We start from the raw sequence: 15,954 nt of genomic DNA, 5'->3' as shown, positions 1-15,954 counted from the left end.
AATTTCTTACCTTGACATTCATTATTTGCCTCCTTGCATTGTAGAAATTGGTCTTTTGGCACTGACTCTACCTGGCTCCTAATGAGTCCTTTGTATGTGGGCTCGAACTCAGGGCCTAACTGAGTTAGAGACAGCTAGTGCTTTACCACTTGAGCCACAGCTCCACTTCTGATTTTTGGAGGTTTAAGGGAGATAAGAGTTTCATGGACTTGGGGCTGGGAGTTGGGCCTAGTGGTAGAGCGCTTGCCTAGCATGCATGAAGACCCCGGGTTTGATTCCTTGGTACCACATAATAGAAAAAGCCAGAAGTGGTGCTGTGGTTCAAGTGGCATAGCTCTAGTCCTGAGAAAACCCAAGAACAATGCTCAGGCCCTGAGTTCAAGACGCACAACTGGCAAAAAAGAAGTTTCATGGACTTCCTAGTTTAGGCTGGTTTTAAACAGTGAGCCTAAGATCTTGGCCTCCAGAGTAGCTACTGCCACTTAGCCTTGGGTCCTTGTCAACTGAGGAGATAAATCTTTATTTTTCAGTTTAGAGGATTTTCTTTGTAGGATTGTTGTTTCTTTTCTATTTTTTTTTGGTACTTTCTTGAGGCCCATAAAATAATGTTGTCCCTTTAGTCTCTGTTCCCAGTATCTCTAGTTTTCTTTTTCATAACTTTATCTCTCTTTAGTTTTTTTCTGAGAAATGCCTCAGATTTGTCCAAACGTTATTCATGCAACATTGATTCGACTCTGAAGTTGTTTCAATTCTTAAGCCTTTATCAGCTACAGTTAAGCATGTCCTGCTGCCATGTCTTTTTGGTCTGTCTGCATCTCAGCCAGACTCTTTTCCAACAGAGACAGCTGCTTTAGCACCTTGTCCCAGATATATCCCACTGGGCAAGTGAAGCACGTTCAGGCGCCTCCCTCCCTTCCTGGCTAGGGCTGAATAGGACCGACTAGACATTTGAACTAAAAGGGACTTCATCTTTCAAGGATGTGAACTAAGAGACAAATGAGCCAGACTGGACATTAGGGTTGCATAGAAATCATTTTTTAATTAAAAAGTAATTTATGTGAAATATAAAATTATATGTATTATTGGGGATGCCATGCATTATTTTGACTCATGCATTTATTTTGCAATATTTATTGTCTTAAACTTGGGGTAAAAAAATCTTTAAAAACCTTGTAGCTTTCTGAAATGTCTAGCACATCACTGTTATCTATACTCAGCTTTCTGTGCAGCCGCCCACTGAGTTTCTTACTCCATGGAGCTGAAACTTAGTGTGACTTGCTCAGTCTTTCTTGTCCTCCTAGCCTGTCATAATTACCATTGTACTCTAAGTTTACATGAGACCAACTGTTTTACTTGTCATTTTAAATTATTGCTATTAAGTAGTTGCACAAAGGGGTTACAGTTTCATAATTCAGATTACGAATATGTTTCTTGGACAGTGTGACCTCTTCCTTCCTTCTTCTTCATTTGCCCCCTCTGGTCTCAGTTCATTTGTTACGTAGTGTATATTGAACATAGTGGATCAACCATTTTTGTTTCCACATTTAAGTGAGATAGTGACTTAGGATTACTGGGGCGAGCCAGTAATCCTGGCTTGATGACTTATTTTAAGAATGTCTATTTAGGTCTGTTGCGCAGTTTAAAGTCAGATTATTTGCTTCTTTGTTGACTTTCAGAATTCCTTATAAGATAAAAATTCATTTTTCATTTTTTTGTGTGGGTAATGGGGCTTGAACTCTGGGCCTGGGCGCTGTCCTGAGCTCTTCAGCTCAACCTACCCTTGAGCCAAGACCCACTTCCCAGTCGTTAGTGCCCAGCCTGGCTTTGAACCACCATCCTCAGATATCAGACCTCCTGAGTAGTTAGGATTATAGGCATGAGCCACTGTGCCTGGCCTTTTCTTCTTTTGTTTTAAAATATTTATTTTCATTTATTTATTTTTTTTTGGTTGGGGTAATGTATAGCGGGGTTACAGTTACATTCACTAGACAGTAGGTACATTACTTCTCACACATTGATACCCCTTCTTATGTTTTTGCCCTCATTTCTCTCCCCCCACCCCCTACCAGTCATCCTGTTTCCCCCTTCCCTTTCCTATTTCAAAGAAACAAATAAATGAATATACAATATACCAGATAATAAGGTAAGATACTGTAACAATATGAGAATAACCAAAGGGCAAAAAAAGAGATGAGAAATAACATAATACAAGAACAACAATCACACATTATATAGCTCTTGTTTCCATATCCTGGAGGTCCATCCATTTAGCTTCATCCTATATGGCCTTGTGTATCTAGGTTTTGAGCTATTGTAATCCTCTGCTAGGAGAGTCAAAGGTTTGTACTAATTATTACAAATGAGGGAAACCATTGAGCCTATGTTCCTTTGTGTCTGGCTTATTTCACTTAATATGATTTTTTCCAAATCTTTTTATTTCCTTATAAATGGGGCGATGTCATTCTTTCTGATGGCAACATAGAATTCCATTGTGTATTCATAACATATCTTTTTGATTGAATCATCTACTGAGGGCATCTGTTTTTTTTTTTTTGCCAGTTTGGGCTCGAATTCAGGACCTGAGCACTGTCTTTGGGCTTTCTCAAAGCTAGAGCTCTACCACTTGAGGCATTTTCTGTTTATGTGGAATTGAACCCAGGGCTTCATCCATGCTAGGCAAGCACTGTACCAGTAGGCCACACTCCTGGCCTGTAAAATTCATTTTTTAAAGAACTCAGAACACAAAAATCGATATGTAATGGGTAGTTACTTGTTTTATAAGAACCAGTACATTTTAAACTTTCAGTTTATTTTATTGTCTTCAATTTGATTCTAGATTGTGACCAGGTAGCCCTGGTCATCCACCAGCATGGGTATCTCTGAGCTCTCTGGCTTAGAACTTTCAGGTTCTGAGCTGTGTTTCTGAGCCATGCAGCTGTAGCTCTGGCATATCTGGGAACTTCTCAGTGATTCCTCTGCTACTCCAGGATCAGCAGGGGAGGGCTCAGGTCTCTTCTCCATGTAGATGTCTGGGACTTTTGACTACCTGGAAGGCTTCTGGAAGTCTTTTCTTTTCTTTTTCCTTTTTTGCTAGTCCTAGGGCTTGTCCCTCAGGAAGCCATGACACCAGGTGCCAGACATGCTGTGTCTGGGTGTCTTCCTCCTGCTCATTATGCCAAGCAAAGAGCCCTCCTCTTCCCTGGAAACAGCCCAGCTGCTTTCAGGAAGTGCTGCCTATAGCCACATGGGGAAGAAGTGCCATCTTCCCTGACAGCTGCTCTGGGTTGGAGCTTTTGTCCTTGGTTCCCTCAGCTCTACTCTCTGGTCCACTGCAGGGAAGTTCCTCCAGAGGAGGGGCAGGTGAGGGGACTGGGGTTCTCTATTCACCGGCCCACCCAAGCAAATTCATTTTCTCTGGGCAGTATGCTGACTAAGCTCTTGCCCTTGCTTTATTGTGGTTATCTCTCTCTCTCTCTCTCTCTCTCTCTCTCTCCCTCTCCCTCTCCCTCTCCTCCTCTCTCTCTCTCCTCTCCCTCTCCCTCTCTCCCTCTCCCCCTCCCTCTCCCTCTCCTCCTCCCTCTCTCCCTCTCCCTCTCTCCCTCTCCCCCCTCCCTCTCCCTCTCCTCCTCCCTCTCTCCCTCTCCCTCTCTCCCTCTCCCCCTCCCTCTCCCTCTCCCTCACCCCCTCCCTCTCCCTCTCCCCTCCCCTCCCCCTCCCCCTCCCCCCCCCCTCTCTCTCTCTCTCTCTCTCTCTCTCTCTCTCTCTCTCTCTCTCTCTCTCTCTCGTGTCTCTATCTCTGCCTCTCTCTTTCTCCCCAGATGAACTTTCTGGCTGTAAATTCTCCTTTGCCTCCATTTCAAGCACCAATGAGATTTGTCTCAGTTTTGTATTTTCTTAGTCATTCAGACACCTATGTGTTGATCTCCATCTGTTTTCTGGAGTTGAAAGTGTTTTTCCTCCCCCACAGTTGTCTGTTGCCTTTTAATTAACATCTAAATAGATAACACATTCTTTTATGATTATCATATGAAAATGTGAAAAAATTCCTGTGCAGTTTTTGGGTGAATGCCTAGGAAGTAATGGTGCCAATAGTTCATCTAAGGCTTCTTCCTTTTCTTTCTTTCTCTCTGGTGTCCTACCTTTATCTTTACCTTTTGCTTTTCTTTCTTCAAATTAAATATAATTTTAGTGTTATTCTTAAAGTATTGTTCAGAGGGGTACTATTGCATAATATATAAATATTTTTATAATTTATTCATTACTATTATTGTTGTTATTGTACCAATACTGGGCTTTGAACTCTGCCTGGTGCTCTTTCTTTGCTAAGGCTAGTGCTTTACCACTTGAGCCATAGTTCCATTTCTGGCTTTTTGGTGGTTGATTGGAGGTAAGACTCTCATGGACTTTTCTGCCTAGGATAACTTTGAACTTCAATGGTCAGATCTCAGTTTCCTGATTAGATAGGATTATAGGCTTGATCCATCAGTAGCTAGCTGAGTTTTTTTTTTTTTGCCAGTCCTGGGGTTTGAACTCAGGATCTGGGTACTGTCCTTGGACACTTTTTGCTCAAGGCTAGCATTCTGCCACTTGAGCCACAGCACCACTTCTGGCTTTTTCTATATGTGTGGTTCCAGGGAATCAAACCTAGGTGTTCATGCATGCTAGGCAAGCATGCTACCACTAGGCCATGCTCCCAGCCCCCTGGCTAAAATTTTTAAATTATCTTTAAGTAGTTGTACAAGGAGGCTTTCAATTCAATTATAATGTATTTTGATCCATGTTGCTTCTTCCTTTGTTCTCTCTCATTTTCCCCAACTCTACTTCTCCCCTCAAGTATGCATCTGAGGTGTTAAAGCAGGGCATCTGGTCAGCCAGGGTATGGTTACTGTTTGGGGGAAGAGGTAAATATCTGCATTCTGGACATCCCTTTGATCTTTTCTTAATTATCTAGTGCTGAAGGCAGCACTGGAGTTTGAACACAGGGCCTTGTGTTCCTTGGCAGGTCTCTATCACTGGCCACACACCAGCTCTTCAGTACTGGGGATGGAACCCAAGGTCTTGTACATTCCAGCAGGTGCTGTCTCTGCTGAGCTATATCCCCAGCAACCACCGCCCCTGACCCTACCACCCAGCACCCCACCCACCTTTTTTTTTTTTGCCAGTCCCGGGCTTGAGCTCAGGCCCTGAGCACTGTCCTTGGACTTTCTCAAGGCTAGAGCTCTGCCACTTGAGCCTCAGCACCACTTCCGGCTTTTTTCTATGTATGTGGTACCGAGGAATTTAACCTGGGTCTTCGTACATGCTAGGCAAGCACTTTAACCACTAGGCCAAACTCCCGGCCCCCTCTACTCACCTTTTTAAAAAAACATTTGTGTTTGAGACAAGGTCTCACCAAGTTGTCAAGCTGGCTTTAGATTTGCTATGTAGCTCAGGCTGGTCTTAAACTCTCAACTGTTGCTCCTGCTAGCTTCCTAATAGGTGGTATTAAAAGCATGTACCTCCATGCCCAGCTTTGATTCAGATTTAATGTATCATTCCACAGTCTGCTGAATGGTAGGCACTAGAGTAGAAGTAGGGACAGAGGTTTCAGTAAACAGGAAATGTCTCAGCTAACATCCCCACCACACCTAGAAATGCATTATATTCGGACTAAATAAATGGTACCTTGCAACAGTGGAATAAAAATGGCACTGAAATGTAGAATAACATTGTCAGTTGTTTGACATATAGTATAGTATCTCATTTAAAATACTCTTCTTAAAACTCAGTTATGCTGGAATGGTGTGCAGACTGAAATATAACCTCACTGGATGAGCATCTTTTCAGTCTTAGAGATGGCCTGAGTGTAGAGGAATCCAGGGGGGAGGTCAACTGGGAGACTTTCAGTGTGACCTGAGCAGTGTCAGCGTTAGACAGATTGCATAATTGTCAAGAGTTCAACCCATCACTGTTACTGAAATTTCAGCCAATGCTGAGATTTAATATTTGGCAAATAAAGCCACTTTAAATTCAGTTATGCTCAATACATCTATATCTAATGCATAAATCCAGCTCCTCTGGTGAGCAATAGCCATTTAAAAATTGTTACTATTATTAAATGGTCGCATAAAGCTGTTACAATTCCATTTGCTCAATTATGAGTACAGTGCATCTTGATCAATGATACCCCTCTCTTGTTCTCCCTCAGATTTTACATAATGCACAATGAGTATAATGACTGCATTTGCTCACCTTCCCCTCCTCCCTCCTTTTGTGGCAGCTGCCATTTTTGCTCTTTAGGGATGATGTGGGATGGCGTGCTTTGTTTGACATCTTTCCCATACAGCCTGCCCCATATTGGAAAGGCAGTATTGTTTAGAGTCTTTCTGGATCTGAGTCTTCGGTTTCCTCATCTGTGAAAGGGGAGTAGCCTCTTTACATGGCTATTGGGAAACTTAGGGAAGATGATGCTGTAAATTGTGGTGCTTGGAACACACTAAGTCTTCAGTGAACACAATTGATGATGGATGAGTACTTTCCTCATAGAGCGGTGCCTCTACTGGTATAGAGAAGAGAGTGGAGGCAGTGGGGTCATTTGTTTTTGGTGCCTTTCCTGGGATTTTAACTCAGGGCCTGGGCCGAGCTAGTGTTCTATCATTTGAGTCACAGCTCTACTTTTCTACTTCCAGCTTTGTGTGTGTGTGTCTGTGTGTGTGTGTGTGTGTGTGTGTGTGTGTGTGTGTGTGTGTGTGTCTGTGTGTGTGTGTGTGTGTAACTGAAGACAAGAGTCTCACAGACTTTCTTGCTGAACTGGCTTTGGACTACCGTTCTCAGATCTCAGCCTCTTGAGTAGCTAGGATTATAGGCATGAGCCACTGGTTCCTGGCTAGGGCCATTTTTCCCCTCATGAAATTTATTGTGAATTTACAATCATCACTTTCTATATGTGGGTTCCACATCTGCATATTTAACCAGTCATATAAATGGCTTCTGTTCTGAACATGTACACACATTTTTCTTATTATCCCGGAAGCAGAAGAGTATAAAAAGTATTTAGCTAGTAGTTATATCATATTAGGTAGTTTAAGTAATTTAGATGTGATTTAAAAAGGATGTGAGTAGATTATATATAACTACTACCAGAATGTTATGTAAGACTTTGGGGGAATGGGTAGGTTTCTGGGCCCAATGTTCTGCAGATTGTGATGGCCTAGTTAAGCCAATTAGATTCTGGAGTGGTTTCTCAGTTCTTGGGGTACTGTGATCCGCCCTCTCTGGGGGATAAATAATGCATCACTTAGTGCATACTTATGAAGGGCTTTGAAGGTGTCAGTGACTCTAGCTCTGGATCATTGTTAGGGTAAATGTCCTCTGGACATGTAGAAGTGAGCCTCACCATCTGTTTCCCTGTGCCAGATTAGGCAGATGTCTCCGCAATCTAGAAAGCTACCCTGAGAACTTTATAAACAACAGTCCCCCATTAGCACAGCATAACACATCAAATTGTGTTATGAATGATGTGAGCAGCTAAAAAAGGGAATTTGTATTGGTGATATAACCCATTATGAGTTTAGAATCCATTAACTCCAGAGAGGGTTATTTTATATTAGTTCTCCTACAACTTAAGTTTTGAAAGAGTTCTGTATAGCTTTCTAGATACATTAATAGTCTTATTGAGAGACAGCAATTGAGTATTAGACACTTATCAAGGTTCTTTACGTTGTCAGATAATGCCATTAGGCAACAATGTCTTTAGGAGACTGTGATCTGAACAGTCAAGTTATGACCCAGTGGGGCCGGTGCCTGGCCACCATGAAGGCCTAAGGAAAGGACTTTGAAAGATGAACGAGGGAAGAGACAACTTTAGTAGCACACGGGAAGATTCAGGTGGATAAGGGTTTATCTAGGTGGAGGAAGAAGAGAAGGTCTGGAGGCATGGAAGGGCTCTGGTGTTCAGGTGAGAATGAGAAAAACAGTGGGCCTGGTATGGAGGAAACAGTCTAGACTAGAGGGAACAGAAGCTGATTGTGTCTACAGGGTGAAGGGCCTTGTACTTCTGCCTGTGGAAGAGGGGTTCCTGTCTGGAGGGCTGTGGTCCTCTACTATTTGTAGATTCAAAAAATCACCAGGGAGCTCATTAAAAATGAGGATTCCTAGGTCTTCTCTCCAAGGAAGTGGATGCAGGGAGAGATGACAGCTTAATGAGCTCCCCAGCTGATTCTGATGTGGTTGGCCCACAGACCCCATCATTGCTATGGGCTATGAATGCTTTTAAGAACAGGGAATGACATGACCCAATTTAGTTTTTAGGAAGAGAATTCTACCAACTATATGGAAGTAGATGGACTTCACTGGCAGGGAAAGTATTTGGGAGGTAACTGCAGACATCTTGGTGAGGGATGATGACGACTGGGATGCTAGTGAGGAGGGAGGAAAGGCTGACACTGAGATGTGAGTTAGAATATACAGTTGACTCAAGCAGCCAAAAGGCCAAGAAGAATTGTCAGCAATGTTTTGTACTAGACAACTGTTAACCAAATGAATGAGCAAATATAGGACAAAAAACAGGAAGGATGGGAAAAAGATACTTTGTGTCATTCCTGGGGCTTCTATTCAGGTCCTGGGTTCCATCTCTGAGCTTCTTTGCTCAAGGCTAACCCTTTACCACTTGAGCCACAGCTCCACTTCTGGCTTTTGGGTGATGAATTAGAGATAGGAGTCTCATGGTCTTTCTTGTCCAAGCTGACTTTGCACACTGATCCTTACATTTCAGCCTCCTGAGTAGCTAGGATTACAAGAGTAGGCCATACACATCCAGTTTAAGATTTCATTTTAGATGCATATATTTGAAGTTAATACAAGAAATCTTGATCTAGTATTCGTGAGGATAGTTTACATAGCTGGAGATATGTAACTTGAGAACAGAGTTCTATAGCAATAGCAGAGAGAGAATAACATTCCTAGTGTGTAAAACACAGGAGCCAGGGTGTAAATCATTTAGGCTATTTAGGGGCCTAATAAGAAAAACTAGGTAGCAGAGAGGGGCGAGTGACAGAACAAAAGTTAGAATATTCTGAGAAGAAATGTCTTGAAAAGGTGGTAAAATAAAGGGAAAGTTACCTGGGTGTGCATGTCTTTAAGGTGAGCACTTTTGGGAGGCTGAGATAGGAGGATGTGAATTTGAGGCAAGCTGGCTATGCAACAACAGCTTATCAAGAACAAAACAGCTTCCCCAACAACAAAACAAAACAAAACAAAACAGAGCAAGGAAGAAAGATGCTCTGTAAATATGCTTGCATGCATGTTGGAGAGACAGAGAAAGAGTTTTGCAATTTGGAGGAAGAAATTAGAGTAGGTTGCTAATCTGGTTGCTACAATATGTTTTACCTAAATTCTTTATTCCAATATAGTTTGCCAGTCAATTTGTGTTTTTTTTTTATATTTGGTTTTTGAATTATCTTTGAATAGTTCTACAAAGGAGTTTCAACTCAACAAGCTAGTTTATGAGTATAATACATCTTGATTAACTTTACCCCTCTTTCTCTCCCCAAGTTTAGTTCTTCCTGGAGATCATTTGTGAGTTTTGATAGGAAAACCAGGTCAACAGCACAAAGGAAGACTTTTATGTGCTGTGGCCAGAGGGCAGTTCTTATTTCAAGTCAAAGCTGATTCAGCTCCTTTAAACATAAGATGGATTGGGATATTAAGCCTGCTCCCAGCATTTGTTTATAGCATTTAGGTTAAAATCTACACTGTAAGGATCTTTCTCATCTGTTCAGTTTCTACAGATTTTAATAGATCTATTGATATATTCTTACTGTCATTCTATTATTTTAGAAAATGATCATTAAAATGTTTAATTGGCAAAAATGAGTAATTCATTTTAACTAAGTTTTATATCTGGCAAACATATTTCATGTAGCTATTGGACACTACATCTGTATTGGACATTTTTTTCTGTAAATTTAGAATCATTTTCCATTAATAATTGGGAAGAGCATTAGGGATATGTTAAATTGGTCTTTACATGATTCCTTTTTTTTTTTGCCTGTTGTGGGACCTGAACTTGGGACCTGGGTGCTGTCCCTGAGCTCTTGTTCCCAAAGCTAGCACTCTATCACTTCTGGTAGCCTATATTTATTTAAGAAATCATTCATTCCTACTAGGTTTTCTTGTTTCTTTGAAGATAGGCCCTGGTAGTACTTATTCATTATGGACTGAATTTCTTGGATATCAGTTGTGATTGTTCCCGTGGGGTCTCTAATCTTGTTTATTTGAGTCTCCCCTCTCCTTTTTTTGATTAATCTTGCCAGGGGTCTGTCTATTTTGTTGACTCTTTCAAAGAACCAACTTTTTGATTTACCAATTTTGTGTGTAGTAGATCTTATTTCAATCTCTGATATTTCTGATTTTATTTTTGTTATTTCTGTCCTTCTAGTTGTTTTAGAATTAACTTTTTCTTGCTCCTCTAGGTGTTTCAGGTTTTTTTAGGTTATTTACATGCTCTTCTTCTGTCTTTTTAATATGCGCTCCTAGTGCGCTAAATTTGCCTCTTAGAACTGCCTTTGCTGTGTCCCATGAGTTCCTTTGTGATGTCTCTTCATTGTCATTACATTCAAGGAAGTTTTTAATTTCTTTTCTGATCTGATCTGTTACTCAGGAGTTATTCAGAAGTGTTTTATTCAGCTTCCAAGTGACTGAATTTTTTTGACTTTGACTGCATTATTCAGAATTAGTCTGACTCCACTGTGGTCTGTTAGAATGCATGGGATTATATCAGTCCTCTTGTATCTGCTTAAGTTTTCTGTATGAACTATTATATGATCAATTTTGGAGTGTGTTCCATGTGCTGCTGAGAAAAATGTAAAAAGTTTTGCTGTTGGGTGGAAGACTCTGTGTGTATCTGTTAAGCCCAGCTGGGCTATGGTGTCGTTCAAGTCGATGGTGTCTTTGCTTAATTTTTGTTGAGTTGACCTGTTGTTTGTTGAGAGTGGTGTATTGAGGTCTCCCACTATGATTGTGTTTGAGTCTATCTTGTTCTGTAATTCTAAGAGAGTTTGTTTGATGAATTTGGGTGCTCCCGTGTTGGGGGAGTAGATGTTTATAACTGTAATATTGTGGGTATGGATTGTACCCTTTACTAATACGTAATGGCCGTCTCTATTTTTATGTACTGATTTTACTGAGAAGTTAATTTTGTCGGAGATTAAGATTGCTACTCCTGCTTTTTTGCATGGTGCATTGGAGTGGAAGATTCGTTTCTGTCCTTTCACTTGGAGTTTGTTTCTGTCTTTGGCAGTGAAGTGAGTCTCTTGGAGGCAACATATGGATGGGTGGTGTTTCTTGATCCAATCTGCTGCTCTGTGTCTTTTGATTGGATTGTTCAGCCCATTCACATTTAGGGAAATTATGGAGAAGTGGTCAGTGTCCATTGTTATTATTTATTTTTACGTCTAAGTTTCTTTCTCTCTCTTTTTTTCCTCTTTTTGTTTAGTGAATTATAGATATTCGCTTCTTGATGGGGGTTCTTGATGTTCTACAATTTGTTCTCGATTAATTAGTATTCTTTGTAACGCTGGTTTAGTGTGCACGTATTCATAAAGCTTCTCTTTGGAGTGAAATATTCTTGTTTCTCCCTCAAATGTAAATGCTAGTTTTGCTGGATATATCATTCTGGGTTGGCAGTTGTTGGTATTCAGGACATCAATGATATTTTTCCAAGCTTTTCTTGCATTTAGGGTTTGCATGGAGAGATCTGCTGTAATTTGAATTTTTTTTCCCATTGTAGTATAGCTCTTTCTTTGTTTTTTTCAGCATTTAAGATCAATTCCTTGGTATTCGGGTCTAGTGTTTTTACTATGATATGTCTAGATGAGTTCCTTCTAGGATCTTGCCTGTTCGGAGTCCTGAAACCTTCAATAATTGATTCCGCTGCTTACTAGGTCAGAGTTTGCAGTTTTTGCAGGTGTTCGGCGTGTTCCCAGAGGCTGTGTGCTGCTACACAACTAGCTCTCAGCCCAACTAGTGGCCTCACAGTGGGCCGTGGGATGGGTCTGCGCTCTCAGTCTTAGCGCGCTGGGCGGATGGTTGGTTTTCCTGCGCTGTTTCCAGGGACGGGCCCTGGCCAAGGGTCTGGGGTTTGAGAGTTTCTGGGAGCTCTCAACTGGACCAGCTTGACTAGTTTCCGCTCTGTTTCCAGGGGCGGGGCCCAGCCAAAGAGGTGGGCTCCGAAGGCGGAGCCACGCCTTTCTGACTCTCAGAAGGCGAGCTTGGCTACTGGTCTGCCCTTCAGTTCCCTGCTGTGTTTCCGCCACTTTGGCTGAGAGTCTGTGACTGTGGTGCTGTTTTGCTGGGAATTCCCAGCTGGAGCGTGTCCGGCTCAAGATTTGAGTGGGACAGATGCTGCCTCCTCGACTCCCGCACACCCCATCCACTTTTGGAAGGCAGGGTCTCAGCGCCCCCCCACTCTCCAGATCCAGTGGCCTGGGAGAGGAACCTGTTGGGGGGGGTGGGAGCAGGGACACCTCCATCTCCCTTGGTGGGGTGCTGGGTTTTAGCACCCGCCCGCTTGTCAGTTTCCAGTCAGAGGCCTGGGGGAGGAGGCTGTTGGGAGAGTGGGGCCTGGGACACCTCCATCTCCCTTGGTGGGGTGCTGGGTCTTAGCGCCCCGCAGCCTGTCAGTCTCCAGTCAATGGCCTGGGGGAGGGGGCTGTTGTGAGCTTTACCTGGATTTCTTTTCTGGTTTGAGTCCTTCTCCGTTGCTTCTTGAATTTGTTGTTGTGGATTTCTTAAGGTAGTTGGCTCGTGGGATTCCCTGATTCTTTTTGTGGGAGAGAACTAGGCTGGGTCCCTATTGTCTAGGCGCCATCTTCCAACTCCCCCAATTTCTGTTTTTTTTTTTTTTTTGATACTTATTGGTGATAAGAGCTTCATAGTCTTTTCTGCCTGAGCTGGTTTCAAACTTTGATCTTTAGATCTCAGCCTCCTGAGGATCCTAGGATTACAGGTGTGAGCCACTATTACCAGCCAATTGTTTTTCTTTTCAACCATTTTATATTATACATAGGAAAAATTCCTCTAAATTTGTGACTCTAATGTCTAATGCATATTCAAACATTCTTTTTATATTTTTATATTCAAGCATTATTTTTATATTTTTTAGAAAGAGACAATATTATGTCATGAGCCTTAATCATCAGTGATATGAACACAATTTTCTTTTTTTTCTTTTTTTTCATATACTTTTTATTGTAATTAATAGAAGAGTTACATGATATTTTCCAGATAAAAGGTGCATTAATTCACATACATTGATACCCTTTCACATGTCTTGGTACCCATTTCCTTCACCCCCACCCCCACCCCTCACCTTGTTTTCCCCCCTTCCCTATCCAATTTCAAATAACCAAGTACAAATATATCTGATATATCAGGTAACAAAGTGAGATACTGTAACAATATGAGATAACCAAGGGACAGCAAAAGAGATGAGAGAAAACATAGTACCTCAAGGACAACAATCATTCATTTTATGGCTTATGTTTCTATATCCTAGAGATCCTTTCATTTAGTGTCATACTATATGACTATATTAGTTTTCGGTTCTTATGCTAGGACTTAAACTTTGGGCCTGAACATAATCCAGAAGTCATTTCTTTTTTTTTTGTATTTATTTCTTTTTTGCATTTTTAAATTGTAATTAATAAAAGGGTTACATGATATTTGCCAGATAGAAGGTGCATTAATTCACGTACATTGATACCCTTTCACATGTCTTGGTACCCATTTTCCTCCCCCCCAACACCCCCCACCCGTCTTGGTGAACACAATTTTCTTAAATATAGTTTTAGTGGTATATATAAAATAACATTGAATCAACAGAGTAATTACATTTCTCAGGTCTCAGTTATTTTTTTCCTAAGTACCATAGCTAGGTTTTATAAGTAGCATGATTTAGGTTATTTATTTTCTGGTTTTTATTCTTTCTTAGAGTACATTCTTACTAGCTGTCAAAGGTTCTACTCATTTTGGTGCAGAAGCCTAAAACATGTCTTCTTGTTGGCAGAAATGTCTCAAGGAAGCTTTGTAACTGGGGCGAATCTGTACCCTGCCAAGAACCCAGAACTCTTGGAAGTAGTGTTGTCTCTGGGGGAATCAGCTATCTAGTTAATAACTGGTGCATTTTGCCCAATGTTTGTGAGACTAGTCTAATGAAATTGAAAGATAAAGCCTGGGCCAAGATTGCCTGAGATTCAGATGAGGAGCTAGCTGTAGTGTTGGGAAACACTAATTTATATTCCATTTGTAGCCACCGGGACTTTTGTGCATTTTGTGGTTAAAAGATATATTTGTGTAAAGAATGTCTTGAAGATTGTGCTTATGTTTAATTTGGTAAATGCCATTTCCACCTAGCTTTTAAATTACATATCAAATCTTTATAATAGAAATTTTCAAAAAGTATCTCATATAAGATGAGGATAAAAGCCAAAGCTGTAGCTAGGCAGGCCAAAGCTCTCTGATTTTAAGGGAAAATGTGATTCTCTTGGCACCTTCTTCATTTTCTCCAGTGGAATTGATTTTGAGGATGTAGGTAAGCTGAACTATTTGAGCATTTAAAGTAATCCAATTGCATACATAACTGTAACCCCTCTGTATTACCTTGACAATAAAATTAGTCATCAGTGTGCTATAAGACTTCTTGAACATAAGACACAGAAAATGATTTTTTAATAAGGTAAATTCCATCTACTTGCATGAGGCCCTAAGACTCGAAAGCTAAATAAGTCATTTGAGAACTCTTCAGAGTGACAAGATCTTCAATACAGAGTAGCCCTTATCAGGGCAAAGGGTTTAAATATTTCCTTGGGTAATCATTTTTTCATTTTTTTCCCTGGTTACTTTCTTGTCATTATAATGGGTGCTGCTTTTTTTTTTTTTAAATACCTTCTCTATTGTTAAGAAAAATAGCTTCCTTCTTTTGATGGAAGGGAAAGATGGGACACTAGCCCTGGATTCCTGACAGTGGACAGACAGATCGTATACTCCTTGCCTTCTTCTGCTCCAATGACCCAGTGAAACTGGACAGCTAAGGTATGCAGCATCCTGCCGCAGGGGACAATGTACCAGACACTCAGCTGTCAGCCACAGTCACCCAGGAAACGAAGTCTTTAAAATATAATGCTTTGCTGTTGTTGTTGCTTTTAATGAACTGTGTGAAAGTACTTCTTTTTTCTCTCTCTTTTTTTAATTTGGCTTATCCTATGTTGCCACTGTATTTGATTTTGGAATCCTGTGTCTTACACATATGTTTATCTGAATTGAGGAAGGGAAGAAGAACATCAAAATGGTGAGACAAGGGACAGAGGGTGATACTCATCCTTGCAACAGTGGTACTCACAGGACAATGTGGTGGACATGAACTTTACAATGTGGGGAGGGTGGGTGGGAGAAAAATGAGAGAGGGGATAAGAATGTTTAACAAGAAATGTACTCATTATTTTAAGTATGCAACTGTAACCCCTCTGTACATTACCTTGACAATAAAATTAAATTCAAAAAAGAAAAAAATATATGCTTTATGCCTTTGTGCAATCATTACTGGAGCAGTTGCTCCATTCAATGATTATAATAAAAATAGTATGGAATAAGACTAGAATATAACCCACATGAGAAATCTATTCATTGTTGTCTATAGACAATGTAGACTTAAAGAAGAATTGAAGTTGAAGGACCCAAAGTGCCATAGGAAGTCATTAACATTTTTGTTGCAGAGAATAAAGTGTGTGTGTGTGTGTGTGTGTGTGTGTGTGTGTGTGTGTATGTGTGGTTTTAATTATAAAGTTAAAACATTCAAAAAAGGATTAAAAATTACATTTATGTAATTTTAAAATAAAAAATTTTGATTCTGAATACAATTTATAAATAACATTTATTGAAAGTATACAGTTAGCCAGGTATGGTTGCTTATGCTTGTAA

General features: G+C 40.7%; 1 protein-coding gene across 1 annotated transcript in view; it reads left to right on the top strand.

Annotated features, from left to right (window-relative positions):
• Nucleotides 1-14,965, top strand: part of Aptx (aprataxin) — an 84,293-nt gene extending 69,328 nt beyond the window's left edge. Inside the window, exon 10 of the mRNA XM_090330092.1 lies at nucleotides 14,947-14,965. The gene's annotated coding sequence lies outside the window, so the exon portion shown is untranslated. The remainder of the gene's footprint in view (nucleotides 1-14,946) is intronic.
• Nucleotides 14,966-15,954: the final 989 nt, after the last annotated feature.

The sequence above is a fragment of the Megascapheus bottae genome, chromosome 3, assembly GCF_031878675.1.
Source record: "Megascapheus bottae isolate mThoBot1 chromosome 3, mThoBot2.hap1, whole genome shotgun sequence".
NCBI classification, from domain to species: Eukaryota; Metazoa; Chordata; class Mammalia; order Rodentia; family Geomyidae; genus Megascapheus; species Megascapheus bottae.
Note: the sequence above shows the minus strand (reverse complement) of the source record. Positions and strands in the feature narration are given on the sequence as shown.